The sequence below is a fragment of the Artemia franciscana genome, unplaced genomic scaffold (genome assembly GCF_032884065.1).
Source record: "Artemia franciscana unplaced genomic scaffold, ASM3288406v1 PGA_scaffold_23, whole genome shotgun sequence".
Taxonomy (NCBI): Eukaryota; Metazoa; Arthropoda; class Branchiopoda; order Anostraca; family Artemiidae; genus Artemia; species Artemia franciscana.
The window spans coordinates 2,085,384-2,101,181 of NW_027062649.1; the positions used below are offsets into that span (position 1 = coordinate 2,085,384).

The window sequence follows — 15,798 nt, forward strand, 5'->3', positions numbered from 1 at the left end:
TAATGCTAATGAAATGAAACAAAATGTAATGAAAACATAATATTTTAGAAACAAATTTGGGCTATATGTGTGAACATTAGGGAGGGGGGGGGGTAAAGCATAGCATAAATTATACCAACCTAATCTAACCCAAATACCAACTGAATATTTAAATAAGATATAGCTACAATTTATTTTCCAACCGAGCCAAAGCTAATTGTGTGGTATAAAGAATTCCTTGACCAGTTTCTTGTGTCATGTTCGTATCATCCGCGATCGAAATTCTATAGTGTTTATTATATAACCGATAAGTACCAATTTTCCGGACGGTGCTCGTGATGCTCTCCCTGCCTCTCCACATTTTGTTACGATGAGAATATACTAATGGATGGCGAGTGGCAGGTGACTCTCTCCTCTCTTTTGAGGGACAAGCATTGCCTGCCTAATCCGGTCTGAAGTTGGTGTTTTTAGACTGGAGAAAAAGAATGTCTCAAAATACTACTCCTGAGGGGCACAGATAGCGGCTCTTCATGCAGCTATTTTCATGGCCCCCACCCCTTCTTGGATATTTGACTGCCTACCATATTGTTTGGTTGCCCTTGAAATAGGTAATCAGACGAAGTCCGAAGCTAAGCCTGATAAATAGAAGTATTCACGATACAATATGATTTAGATTCACTCATTCTGTTTTAATAAACATTGCCAAAAAATAATTAATATTCATTGGTTCCCGAAGGCTTTTAACCATGACGTAAATACGGGTTTTATCATCAAAACCTAGCGTTAAAATTGTTAAATTCAGTGATGTTTTTTCCTTTTACTTTCTGCTATGATTTCAAATTAATTTGATAGAATAGGATGTCGGCTTAGCTGGATAGAATCTATTTGATCCCAGAACTAGTTACTTTGTAAATCTGGCCTATTTTTATTCCAAAAGGATATCCGTATTTTCTGCTAAGGTATGGAAGAATTAGTTTACGATTTTTGTATTATTAATTAATTTTTACGTTCTATTTTGACTGGTCTCTGCCAAAATGTATTGTCTGCACAAAAATTATAATCCTGTCAACAGAGTCAAATTTCGGGCTCTATGATGGGTTTCTGCTAATGAGATCTAACTCCAATCCCGAATTACAAAGCACTCAAGGAGAGATTAATTCTATTGTGCCAACGCAGGACTTGGCGAAGATCAGTGGCGCAGTCAGAATTTTTTCTATCTGAAAAATTACCTAATATTACTGTGGTAGAAACATATTTGACTTGTTTTTTTTTTTTTACAGCCAAAACTCAGTTTAGACATACCATTAATGTTACGCCTAAAAGCCTTATCTGACAATTTCCTGAAACAATTATCAAAAACGGCTTGATTACCTATTCCACAAGGGAAGATTAACAGACCAGTGCATGCCAGATCCAGCGTTGCCAATGCGTTACATTTGTACTGTTTTTGGAATAATTTAGAGGCCATGGTACAATGCGGTACATATGTATTTTTTGATGAAAAACAAATTTTCGGGTGCATTTTGGTTTTACTTGCTCCTTTCTGACTCGGATGTATGTTTAAATTTTAGTTAATCGAAAATTTTCTTCTGGTCACCAAAAATTTGTATCAAGCTGTTCAGATGGTACAACTTAATGTCTTACGGTACAGTTTTAGTTGGAAAACTGGTACAATTTATTTCAAAGCTTTGGCAACGCTGGCCCGATCACGCATTGGTCCTCCTTATCCACGTTGCCTTGCCGATCCTCCTGCCCAGAATTGTTTAGGGAACGGTTTTCACAATCATCTCAGAAGTGTGAAGACTTCAGATACTACCCTTAAATGTAACAGCGATAACACTAGATTTGTAAACTCTAGGATCTACATCGGTACTTGTCTATTATATAAAACACACTCGAGAAGTGAAGTTTGGTTAATGGCTAATGAAAAAAACAAAACAAAATATGATGAAAATAGAAAAATTTGTTAGCCAAATTGTGAAAACTACAACTTGGAAATATGCTTCCAGAACGCAGTGTTGATGATGATGATTTTTATTAAGTGATTAAACCTTTACAAGTATTTCACTGCTAAATGTCTACAAACTAACACTACAAAGAAAGAAAAAAAACTAGAATAAATGAAACTAATCAATGCGACAATCAAAGGCAACAATCAGGTATAAATATCAAATATTATCGTGAAACCAGTCTTCTAGTTGAATACAAAAATCTGTTCTAACATTACCTTAATACTTTATCAGAAATTACTAAACTAGGACAAAATAGGAAATATTAATTCCTAAAGAATGGAGTTCTAGTTCCATACCAAAACGTTGTAAGAAATAAACAGGTCAAGTAAACAGGAAGTGGCTATAAGTTTCACTTTCACCACAAATGCACTCTCCGCTTCTAGCTTTTCCAATTCTATTTAAGAAATAATTTAACCGACAATGTCCAGTTATAATTTGCATTAGCTGGTGTGTAATATTCATTTTAGAAGCAGCTATTAAATGGTCTTATGATGGAAAGAATTGTATTGGCCATAAACTCACTCTATTATTGAAACCTTGATACCACTTTTCATGAAGAGCAATTTTCAGTTTACGTCTATCTAAGGGGAAGGAAGCTGAGCTATCATCTGATTGAACATAAAAAATCTTTTATAACCTCATCTGTGTATACACTGTGTGACATTGTCCTGTTGATATTGGGATGACTGGTGTTGAAAGTTCTGGTCAGCATTCTGGTCTACCCTTTTTCGCATGATTGTTAATTCTTTAGCTCTTAAATCTACTAGTAAAAGTCCTGCTAACGCTGTTAGTACGTCAGTTTGAGCGGTGCGAAAAGATTTTGTTATTAAAATTAGGGAAAACCTTCGAAAGCACTGTTACACTTCCAAATATGTTGCTTCTCTTATGAGTACAAAGTTATGGTGTGTCCATTGACGCAGTAATTTTGTTTTGGGCAAAGACCCGTTATGCTGGAAAAATATAATTGCCTGTTCTTCGGTTCTTGACAAATCCCAAATCTTAATTTGAACATCCATGGTGAGACGCCATATTCTATCACTAGTCAAAGCAAACTAACCGGTGTCCTCAAGAATCCCGTTAATAACGATCTTTTCTATGTCTTTGAGACGGTCAGTCGAAGCTCCCAATTTAATAATTCACAAATGACCTTCACGATTTTGCTAATAAAATATAATATTTTCATCATATTTTATTGTCGTCAAACTTCATTTTTCGAGTGTGTTTTATATAATAGTCAAGTACCTCTACATCCAGCACAAAGCGATGTGACAAAGACTTGAAGAAAATGGACTACAAATGCCTTCAAACGACTTTGGGAAACCTATTGACAAAATTTTGATTCTTCATCTGTTTCTCCTGTTCCAACACTTCAAAAAAGAAACAGCATCGAAAGGAGATAGAAAATGTTGCACGTTGGTAACTCCTTTTGCTCTCAGCTGCTGGTTTCCTGTCCCGCAAATTGTTTCTTGCTCAAACAGTAAGTGGCGAGTTCTTACTCCCCAAAACGATACTCGAGTGGCAACCAGAGGGAACCTGAAGAAGAGAAAAGCCAAAAAATACACTTCGTTGTATATACCAGCGGGACCCGAAGTTTATCAATTCGATAGCCAACCCCAATGAGAAGACGTCTGGGCAGCAGCACATATGAGGGATGATTGGCGGCTCTTTATGGATGCCCTGAGTGCCTCTGGTGGCAAAGGAGGAACTAAAGTCGATAGGGCTCTATCTGGTGCGATTTGTTATAACGGGGCTCTCTTGACGCTGCGGATGCCCCCGATGTTCATAGTCTACCTTTTAGATAAAGGCCATGGAGGGATCCTTCAAGCAAGGCCGTATCCAGGGAAGGTTAAGTGTTTAGAATCCCTCTCCCCGCGCCAAAATGTTTGTCCGACTCGTAAAAGTTACAGAAATGAATAAAAACAAATTTTGTTGCGTTTAAAAAAAAATGTAACCCGCTTCCCCCCACAGAAAAAAATCTCCCCCCCCCGAAAAAATCCGGGACAAGGCCTTGCCTTCAAGGGTAATTTTTTGGAACATGGCGCAAATCCACTAGCTTATACTGACGGAACCTGTGCAGCTGATGCTTCTTGATTCTGCTTAGAATGGTTTAAGTGGAATGGAGTCTTCGGCGTTCCTTATATTTTCGATTCGATTAGTGTATTTGATTCTCGCCATGCAAAGTAGGTATCTCATCTTTAACGCTAGAAGTTCTTTCCTCTTCGGTGTTGTGTGTCAATGGAATGGAGTTGACTTGCCCATGAAATGGCACATTTTGAGTTTGTTGGATAGATGGTTTTTTTAACTGAAGTGGGCTAGTTTTTGGAAGCTAGAGCTAGCAAAGGCAAGTCGTCATTTTATATCTAAGCTGCCACTGCTATCAGTCTCCAGATTTGCCTCTCACTCACTCGGGCTATCTGCCTTGGCTTTTTCTACAATTAGCCATGGCTTGATGCCCCCAACTACTTGATTTCAATTCAAGCCAAGGCAGATAGTAAGCTACTGAGGCACAAGTAGTGTTCCATGTTTCTACTTGTCGTCTGCGTATGGCAATAAAGGATAACCTAGGTTATCGACATAACTTTGAAATTCTTTGCAAGATTCTGTTCTTGACAAGATGCGACTAGCCCCCCTTTTCTACGAAATGTATCTGTGAGGTATGGGCTAATTGTTTTGTTTTCAACCCTTGCTATTAGAGCAGCCTGAATTTGTCATTTGTCATTTTGAGTGTAATGGCTGTCTCGATTTATGATTAAATGCCTATAGTTTTAAAAGAGCACAGTAGGGGCTTGGTTACACTCCAAATACTTTTGTTCCCTTAAAAATGGCTCCAGAAATTTCAATTTTTGATTGAACGTATCCTCTTCGAGGTTTCTAGGACCATTGCCCTATAAAAGAACTATATAACTAATAATAATATATGGGACATCGCTCTTCATTTTGTTAGCTTTTCTTGTTAATTTATTGAAAACTGTCAGAAGTTACACTTGAAGATTTTGAACACTTTTGAACGCTTTTGAACACGTTCAGAATATGAAAATGCATAATGTTGCTTGTATCCCTTTTATAAACCTGGAAAAAATTCAGAGTACGGGGCTTGGGCCGCATTTTTGACCATGAACGTGTTGCGAATGACATTCTTTAGTTTTGCTTATTCGCTGCTGATAAGACTCTATGCGTCGTCAGCCCCTCAAAATATTCAAAATCATATGTTCCAAAAAAAAAACAATAAAAAAAGACATAGAAAATGTTTCTTAGAAAGGGTCTCCTTCGAAAAAAAGAGCCTGGCCAACTTTTTGTTCAAAACATTTCTTGTTGGAGGTGGATTTGGAGGGGCCAAGGGCAAAATTTGTGGCTCCGATCATTAATATTGAAGATTCGTGCATGATTGCACTTTAAACAAGATGCAACATACCTACTTTCCTGCTAAAAGCCCCTGATTACAATATTGATGTGTTAGGGGTACAAGGGCCCTAAGTAACCCGCCTTTTGATTTGTGTACAACGCTCAACAGAATCACAGTTTTAGTTTCTAAACTTGGGATTAAAAGATACTATAAACAGGAAAATAAAGTAACTGTAAATTACGTGATTAGTAACTACTAGTGTATCAATAAGGCTCTGCTGACCAGAAAAGACTTTTTTCTTCTTTTGTCTTTTTCCTTGTATTACAAAACTTTGTTTTGCAACAAAAAATGTTTACTTTGTCGGATTTTCCCCCGTAGATCTACTTGGTGATCTTGTTTGTGGATTTCTGTGGCAATTTCTAAGAAAAATGGATCAAGGTTAAATCTTTGCAAATGCCATTGACATGCATGAATTTTTATACAAGGTGGGGTTAGGCTTTGAACTTCGACTCCTCCAAAATGACTACTAAAATACACGTCCTCAGCCCCTCAAAATATTCAAAATCATATGTCCAAAAAAAGTAATTAAATAAAGACTTAGAAAATGTTTCTTAGAAAGGGTCTCCTTCGAAAAAAAAAGCCTGGATGACTTTTTGTTCAAAACATTACTTGTTGGAGGTAGATTTGGAGGGGCCAAGGGTAAACTTTGTGCCTGCGATCATTAATATTGAAGATTCGTGTATGATTGCACTTTAAACAAGATACAACATACCTACTTTCCTGCTAACAGCCCCTGATTATAATACCGATATGTTAAGGGGTACAAGAGCCCTAAGTACCCCGCCTTTTGATACGTGTACAACGTTCAACAGAATCACGGTTTTAATTTCTAAACTTGGTATTAAAATGTGCTCTAAACAGGAAAAACTGTAAATTACGTAATTAGTAACTAATAATGTATTAACAAGGCTGTGCTGACCAGAAAAGATTCTTTTCTTCTTTTATCTTTTTTTTTGTATTACAAAACCTTATTTTGCAACAAAAAATGTTTACTTTGTCAGGTTTTCCCCCTTGGATCTAGTTGGTGATGTTTTTTTGTGGGATTTCTATGGCAATTTCTAAGAAAAATGGACTAAGGTCAAATTATTGCAAATGCCATTGACATGCATGAATTTTTATATAAGGTGGGGTTGGGCTTTGGACTTCGACTCCTCAAAAATTACCCCTAAAGTATTTTCCTATATCATATGGAAAAGCCGCATGTTTTGTTTTTATTTGCCAACTCCACCTCTAAACGGAATCTTGAGTGTTGAAAAAGAACCAAATTACTTATCATGATGACACTTATTGGACCAAAAGATGCTGTAGATAAGGTTTTAATAAAATTACGCGGTTTTATAAAGGGAGGAGCGGGGGGATATGTTGACCAAATTTCTACCCTTAGATAAATAATTGAGAAGTGTTTGAATCATATGGCCCCTTTAGACCTTAGTTCTATTAATAAAGAACAGGAATTTATTGCAGCCGTAAGAAAAGATCTTGTGAAGGTGCTGTCCTGGTATGGTATATAAGATAAGTACAGTAAGGAGATTAGTACTATTAATGAGAATAATGTTGCTGTGGTTAAGGTAGAAAGTGAGGTTAGTAAGTTTGTTATGAAATCAGGAGTGTAGTAGGGTTGTGGCCTATCCCCGTTTGTGTAAATTATTCTGGGGGGCTTTGTCCTAAAGAATACGGCAAACGCTGCGGGAGAACATAGAATCGAATGGGACGGTAAAGACCTCATAAACTTAGAATATTCAGATGATTTGAGTATCCTGTGTAAACGCACTTTCAAAAGGAATGAATGCTAGTATGTTTTGACAGCTTAGAGTTAAAGAATAGATTTAAAAATTAATGATAAGAGGACCAAGTTTTTAAAACTAGAAATAAAAGAGAGCGAAGTGGTAATTTTAGGTAACAAGAATATCGATCTAGCGGATGGTTACCTGGGGAGGATTAGACTTTGTTATCGAATCAATGCCACTGGTTCGCCATTAACCATCAGATGAACATGGAACCGTCGAAATCCATACCATGCGGTTTGATTAAAGCCGTGTTCAAAGGAATACCTGAAACAGCAAATGAAATTCATATTGTGAGTGACAGTTATGGCGGACTGTTTGGTCATACTTATCCAAATGGTGGCAGTATATCTCTGAAGGGCTGCAGTGGGTGTCACTATTTATGTGATAAGATAAGATAATAGAGATAATATTTATTTCAACAAAGCGACTATCACAAGCCCAAAAGGGCCGAATTCGCACTTCAGCGTCAGTACAACATCATAAATTGCAATCAATAAAAAGTCAAACGATAAAAACTCGTAAAGTTAAAACAGGGAAAACAAATTTAAACAAAAATGTAGCTAGCAAGAATTACAAAGTTTGCAATTGCAAAATAATCACTCAAACTATAAGATAAGAGTGGAGTGAGAAAAGAAAAAAAAAAGGGGGGGGGGGGTATTAATTTAAAATTTCAACTATGTGAGGGATTAATGTTCTTAGATAAGATAAGATATTTAATTTCAAAAAATAACTATCACAAGCCCCGAGGGACGCATTCCGGAATTCGCATTCCAGAGTCATAAAACCATAAAAATAAAAACACATCATAAAAATAGCACAACAACTAAAAAACTGGTTAAACAATGTCAAAAACAACTAAATCAGAAAGGCAAAGCCATTCATTTGTCAAAAAAAAGAAAAAATTAAACGGCAATAAATCAGAAAGTTGAAAAGGTAAGTCGTAAAACAAAACTAAAAGAGTGAGATAAAATTAGCGTTGAAAAGGTTTAAAAGAGAACATATAAACAATCGGTGGGAACAAACGAATCAAACGAACAACGACCTAAAGCACCTCACATGAAAGAGAAAAAAAAAAAAAAAAAAAACGGGGGGAGGCGAAACTAGTTGGCTATTTTATTTATTTTTTCTGTGATGAAGGGGACAAAGGTTTTTTTATATCTGGAGGTAACGCAACGAATGGGGGACAAAACTGGGATGGGCTCAGAAACAGCTCGAGGCTGTCGTAATCTGGATGGTGAGTGACGTTTGGGGAAAATACTTGCCGTCCGAGGGTTCGTTATTGCATTTTTTGAAAAACGGAGGCACAACGACGACCTCCTTCGCTCAAGGGTTTCCAAACTAGCTTTTTTTAGGAGCAGAGAGTAAGGCACCTTGCCTTCTTTGAAAATTATTCGCAAGGCTCTTTTTTGTATTGACTCAATTTTGTCTGATTCTTCACGGGAGATGCCAGGGTGCCAAACTGGACAAGCATATTCAAGATGCGGACGGACAAACGACGTGTACAACCTTAAGGAGTGAGAAGGGGGGACACTATATTTACTTAGGAGCTTAAGGAGGTCGATAGACGCATTAGCTTTATGGATGATATCTTTAACGTGGATATCCCACTTTAAATTTGACGAAATTGTGACTCCAAGTAATTTAACCGAGGATGCATAAATTTCAGGAAGGATAGGATTAAGAAAACAGGGCGAGGATTTGAGGAAACAAATCGGCATTATCATGGACTTAGAGGGGTTTACGGTCATATCTAGGTCCAAAGCCTCACTTCCAATTTCATCGAGAATACTCATAGGGTCGCTTATTAAATTTTTGAAGCAACTTTCAACAATCGTTAGGTCATCAACAAATTTCCAACGGTCAGGAACTTCCTTCGCAAGGCTGTTAATCATGACTGAAAAAAGGAGGGGGCCTAGGAGAGTTCCTTGGGGTATGCCATTGTAGATAGGGAGAGGATTTGAGTAATGGTTCTGGTATTTAACCACCTGTGATCTATTTGTTAAAAATGAGGCAACCAATTTTACCAGTAAGGGATCGATATTGAACTCGCTTTCTAGTTTCTCAATTAAAATATTGTGGTTAACAAGGTCAAAGGCTTTCTGAAGGTCAATAGAAATTAAGTTTAGCCAGGAATTAGGTTTTTCGAGGATTTTCCCGATGTGGTCAATAAGAGAAACGAGGTAGTGGGAAGTAGAAGTTGATTTTAGGTTTCCAAATTGTTTCAGGTCAGTAAGAGGTAGGATTTTTTCCTTTAGCAAATCTGCAAGGAATCCTTCATACAATTTTGAAAAAATAGGAGTAAGCGTAATAGGCCGAACACCATCAAAGCCAGGCTTTCCATTTTTCTTTTTCAAAGGGGTAATAAAACCCTGTTTCCAAATTGTTGGAATTTGCCCAGACTTAGTAATTTCGTTAAACAGGACAGACAAGGGCTTAGACAGGAAGTCACCGAAGGCTCTAATAAGGGGAAACGGGATATCCAAAGGACAAACACTTGTCTTTCTTAGTTTATCAATTCTTCTTTCAATCTCAGACGGGGAAACAGTCGGGAAAAAGGGGGATGGGGCTCCTGTTGATAATTGGATTGGCAATGCTGGAAGGCTCTGGACAATGGAAGCGAGAAATTTATTTAGATTATTTGCAGTAACATCAGGGGGCTCTGGTAAGTTGAAATTAAGCTGGTCAAGACTCCTGCCACATAGCTGTTTGTGGCATGTGGCCGCTGTTTGACAGTCTACTTCTTCTTGAAGAGCTTAAGAATTGGAAACTGGACAAATATTGTTGCAAATACAAAGAGCAAAGCAAAGTTGATGAAAGCAATTTATGAAACATGGGAAGCAAATGGATTTGACTATATAATCAACTTAAGTACTGCCAACACCTTGCGTGTATGGCAGTTTGGAGGATTTGAAGACAGGATGAGAGCTGTATGACTAAGTCATGATGTTGGTTCGCTCAGTTTCGAGGAATTTCTGTGTAGTACACATGAGGAAGTGGACACCAGACTGGCTCTACACGTTACCTTTTGCTTCAGAAACGGCTTTGAAAGAGTGACTGTTTGTGCTAATAATACTGATGAAGTTGTGATACTAGTGGATCAATTTACTCGTCTCTTTAATATTTTTCTTGGGGAGAATCTGAATTATTATGTCTCCTTTGGTCTTTTCTTCCAGAGAATGATGAAGCAAATGCTGAACTCCCTGGTGTTCATTCACTCTATTTCGGGGTGTGACACAACGAGTTACTTTTTCTCCAAAGGAAAACGAACATTCTTAGCGCCCGCCAAGAAGAGCGGTCTGTAAATGGAGATTCAGTGTGCAACACAGAAGTTGAGAGATGAAACATTTACGGAAGCCAGTATGTTCTCCTTCCAAGATGTAGCAAGAAGGCTGATTATCAGTACTTATGAAAGAGACCCTAATCAATTTTCCCTCAGTGATTTAAGAGTACACTTACACCCCCGTAAGAAGGAGCTGAACGCCCTGCCTCCTACTGAGGTGGTGCATGTGCGACATTGCAAGCGTTCTTGCTATCATCTTGGAATCTGGAATGCCTTACTGATTGCAAGACCTTGTCAGCCTTTCGATTTATGGATGGCATTTTTCTGGACAAGATGTTGTTCCTGTTGTTTCGAGCGCTTCCTCGCTTCCGTTGGGATATTCATAACTCTTTTGTGAGTGCAGCAAAAAGTGCACCAGGAACTATCAATGTCTTCCTCGATTTTGTTATGTATTGTGTGCTTGTACCGGAAAGTATGATAATTCGCCCGAAGAATTTTAACATATGCGTAATTTGTGATCATTTTCTAGATTTTTTTTCTTTCTCTAATTTTCATCAAGAACTCTATTTCTGCAGCTAATTTTTTGTTTGTTTGTACGTACTTCTGACGAGGCTAGGATTCAATATCTATCCACTTTAATTTATTCCAAGTGGTTTCTGTTTTGTCGCGACTAACGGAATAGAGTTACAAAGGTGTTGTCACCTTCCTGTGCAGCCCCAATTGCTCTCTTTCTCCCCCTTTAAACAAAACTCTAATGCAATTACAGGAAAGTTGGTTTCTGGTGTCATCACTTAGGTACGTTTCAATAATGTGCAGTTAGGAAGCTAGATCTGATTGTACTCATCATTTTTTCTTTTCTTGGTACCTTTTTCTGTTTTACATTCTAAGTCCAAACCTCTCATCTAGGTCCAAAAACAGTAAATATAGCCGATGACGATCATCGACTATGGAAATTCGGTGATATCTCTTTGGTGTCCATAATTTCCGTTGCGCCCGCCTATATTCGTTTTCGGCAACCAATTCCACCCCTGATAAATTTCTCATACCTTCTTTAGCTTGTTGAAGCATGCAAGAATTTCAGCTTGTTAAATGATGTTAGAATTTCTTTGGCTGGGTCCCTGACTTTTACGTTAGATCTCAGAAAACATTAGGGGGTGGGAATGAGGTTAAGCTATATTAGGGGCGCTGTCCAAATACTTTAAATCAGTTGAACTACCTGTGAGGGTAGGAAAGCGATGCGATCTCTCGATACAGTTTTAGTCAGAAGGCTAATACAGTTTATCCAAAGCCGTATCGAGTGGCGGAGGGCTAAAGGGTTTGATCCTCCATCCTGCAAAATGTATATGAGTATATAATTGTGATGTTTTTAAGTTGTTTTTTTAGACCCCCACCCCAGCGTTTGGAACGCTGGTGGAAACCTACAGACCAGAAAATTTCATTTTTTGGTACTTCAACCAATGCGCCATTTTATACTTCTGACACTTGCCTTGGGGTGGTCAGCCTAAGAAAAACAATGTTTTTGTCAATTTTTTCATTTACAAAAATATGTTCACAATTAAGCCCGTGAATCATCTACAGGTAATTAAATCGCTAGATTTTTGTTCCGGCTTTTACCCGGTTACCGTTACCTTCCATTGAATGTTCGTCTTTCATTACAGTACTCGAAGAACCTTTGCACTGTAGCCTATTTATGATTTTAGTAGTTGTGTCGCCTGCGTAAGTAATCTTTTGTTTCTCTTTTTGCGGGGGCCCTGAAAGGAGCCCTATTTAGAGGCATAGCACCAGTGGGGTTAATCTTTTGGGTAAATTTGTCGAATGCTATTTTACCAGCTTAAAGATCAACATACAGTTCCTTTCAAATGAAATAACCGCTACCGTCGCAATTATGTTCTATTCTCCGGTCTTTCTCTTAGTGCCTGGATATAGCCTTAGTCTATGAACAAAATTTGCTGATTTTCTTGTCTTTTTTGTTTTGTTCTTTGAAATTCGTATTATGAACCAACTGTTAATGGCAAATAATTGAAAAAAGTACAAGTCTACAGCAGCAAAATTTATATTATTTGTCACACCCGTGGCTGTTCCTGGGGTTGCTGGAAACTAGAACACAAATACCAATCCCCCTTCCACTAAAAAAAAGAAAAAAAAATCAGTGAAATGTAAGTATTAATTAGTGAATGTAAAAAGGTAAGTGAAGCTGTCCACTTGATCTGTCTTTTTGTTACCCAACGTCACCTTTCAATCTTCACTTATTCCTAGCCTTAGCGACTTCTAACCAAGCCTTCTTAACATTAATTTTCAAACTTAGTCTAGTACCTTGAACTCGTAAAACCTCTAATAGTTCATTCATTTTGCTCACACTTTCTTCTAAGATGCTTAAATCATCAGCATAATCCAAACCCAGGAAAGTTTTTCTTCCCCATTTGATTCCGTGATTTCCCATTACCATTCGTGTGCCCTAAGACAGTCTATCAAAATGATCCTTGTAAATAGGGACAGAAAATAACCCTGCTTAACTCCTGATTTAATACGAAACCAGCTGCTAACCTCATTTCCTATCTTAACCACAGCAGTGTTATTCCCGTGCATAGCACTAATCACTAATGTATTTGTCTGGTATCAAACAGTTCGTGGTAACTAAAGGAGCGACCCGGCTCAATACTAACCGAAACTATAAAACTCGATTTTGATATCAATAGATATATCAAAAGAATCGGCTTAATATGCTGATTTCAAGTATACAAGTTTCATTAAGTTTAGTCTTACCCATTAAATGGAACGAGCCTGAGAAAATTTGCATGATTATAGAAAAAAATGGGGAAACATCCCTTAAAAGTCATAGAAATGAAAATGATACAATCAGATTCAGCGTATCAGAAAACCCTACAGTAGAGGTTTCGAGGTTCTATCTGCAAAAATGTGGAATTTTGTATTTTTTGGAAGAAGAAAGATTATGGATGCGTGTTTATTTGTTTTGTTTTTTTCCAGAGGTTATCGAATCGACCCAGTTGTTCTAGAATTTCGCGAAAAGGCTCATTCTAACGGAAATGAAAAGCTCTAGTGCCCCTTTTAAGTGAACAAAAAGATTGGAGGAGAGCTAGGCCCCCTCCTCGACCCCTTTTCCCCAAAATTGTCCGATCAAAATTTTGAGATAGCTATTTTGTTCATCATAACTGGAAGGTTCAATAACTATGCATTTGGATGCAATGTGATTCCCCCAGGGTAAAGATATTTAAGGTATAAAACTTCTACATTGTTTACGCATAGTATTTGTTATTGTGAAGCATGTATACATTTTCGTATTGAGGGGGGACAAATTTTCTGCAATTTTTTTCTACAAGGGAATTTTCCATGCAGGGGGAAGTTCCAGGGGGTGAACTTGTCAGGAGAAATTATTCATTGGGGTAGTTTGGCAGAATTCCTAAACAGAATTATGTGTCTTGCTTTCTCTTTTCCGTCTCAATTTTACGCGTGGAGTTGTTAAGGGTAATTGTCAGGATTAAATTTTCACCGGGATTGAATTGCTTACAGAATGTTTCCGTGGGAGGGGGACTTGTTCATGGAGGTGGGGCCAAATTTCCTGGTATTATTTAAAAAACAATAAGAAATTAAATAAAAACAAGTTTTTTTCAACTGAAAGTAAGGAGTAACATTAAAGCTTAAAACGAACAGAAATTATTGCTTATTTGAAGGGGATTGCCCCCACCTCAACACCTTGCTCTTTACGGTAAAGTTTTAATTCTGCCCCAAATCTTTAAGAACGACTCCTGAAACACAAGGGTCGTTTAATTAGAACAATAAGAATCTTTTTAGCGTAAAGAGTGAGAGGTTTAGAGGGGCATTTCCCTACATATACGTAATAATTTCTGTTCATTTTAAGTTTTAATGCTGCTCCTTACTTTCAGTTGAATTTTTTTTTTATTTAATACCATACAAGGTCACAATTAGGGACAGGGCCGCAATTAGTGATAAGGAGAGAGTTAAAGAGAGACGGGCAGAACATTTTGTAAATGTGGTATTAAACAAAAAAAAACAATTTTTTTTAAATGAAAGTAAGGAGCGATATTAAAACTTAAAACGAACAGAAATTACTCCGTATATGAATGGGACTTTTCCTCCTCAACAATCCGCTCTTTACGCTAAAGTTTGGCTCTTTCTCTTAACTCTATATTTTAAAACAGTAAAAAACTTTAGCGTAAAGAGCGGGGCGTTAAGGAGGAAAAACCCCTTTCATATACGGAGTAATTTCTGTTTGTTTTAAGTTTTAATATCGCTCCTTACTTTCTTTTAAAAAAAAACTTTTGTTTTGTCTAATTTCTTGGCGTTTTTGAATTAATGCATGTTTTGATCTTGGCTCTCCGCACATAAATAATTAAAACGAAATTTGCATATTGTTTTTTTTTTTTGGCTAAATGGCTTTTTCATAGTTTTAATCGGAAGATTTTGAGAAAAAAGGAGCGAGGGAGGAGGCCTAGTTGCCCTCCAATTTTTGATTACTTAAAAAGGCAACTATAACTTTTAATTTTTTACGAACGTTTTCTATAAGTAAAAAATATACTTAACTTACGAATTAACTTACGTAGCGAACTTCTATATTCGTATGTTTTTATTGCGTATATGAGGGGGCTCACTCATCTTCGATACCTCGCTCTTTACACTAAAGGTTAAATTTTGTCCCAATTCCTTCAGAATGATCCCTGAATCACAAAGGCCGTAGAATAAATAGTTGAAATTACTGAAAATACTTTAGCGTAAAGAATGAGGTATTACGAGGAGGTAAACCCCTCATATGCGTAATAATTTCTGTTCGTTTTCAGTTTTAATGCTGCTCCTCACTTTCAGTAGAAAAAACTTTTCATATTTATTTTTTCATTGTTTTCTTAAATAATGCTATAAAATCCTGCGCCCCCTCCATTGAAAGTCTCTTCCCCCATGAGAAGTTCCTCCATGGAAAGATCCTCCCACGTAACCCCCCCTCAACTCTCCCCTCAACCGAAAAATCCCCCTGAAAACGTCTGTACACTTCCCAGTAACTATTACTATATGTAAACACAGGTCAAAGTTTGTAACTTGCAGCTTCTCCCACGGGGACTGCGGGTGAGTAAGTCGTCTCCAAAGACATAGTTATAAGGTTTTTCGACTACGCTGAATAAAATATTTATCTCAGAAGTTGGTCCGGTGACTTTGGGGGGAAAATGAGCGTGGGAGGGGGCCTAGATGCCCTCCAATTTTTTTGTCACATAAAAAGGGCACTAAAACTTTTAATTTCCGTTAGAATGAGCCCTTCCACGACATTCTAGGATCACTGGGTCGATACGATCACCCCTGGGAATAAAAAAA

At 37.4% G+C, this 15,798-nt stretch overlaps 1 protein-coding gene across 3 annotated transcripts in view; it reads left to right on the plus strand.

Moving 5' to 3' along the window:
• Positions 1–778: 778 nt before the first annotated feature.
• LOC136041456 (PTB domain-containing engulfment adapter protein 1-like) overlaps positions 779–15,798 on the plus strand; it is a 77,172-nt gene continuing 62,152 nt past the window's right edge. The window contains exon 1 of one of the 3 annotated variants that reach the window (XM_065726140.1): positions 779–938. The gene's annotated coding sequence lies outside the window, so the exon portion shown is untranslated. Of the gene's footprint in view, positions 939–12,115; positions 12,178–15,798 lie in introns of those variants that run through there. The other 2 variants (XM_065726142.1, XM_065726141.1) reach the window with 2 other exon arrangements.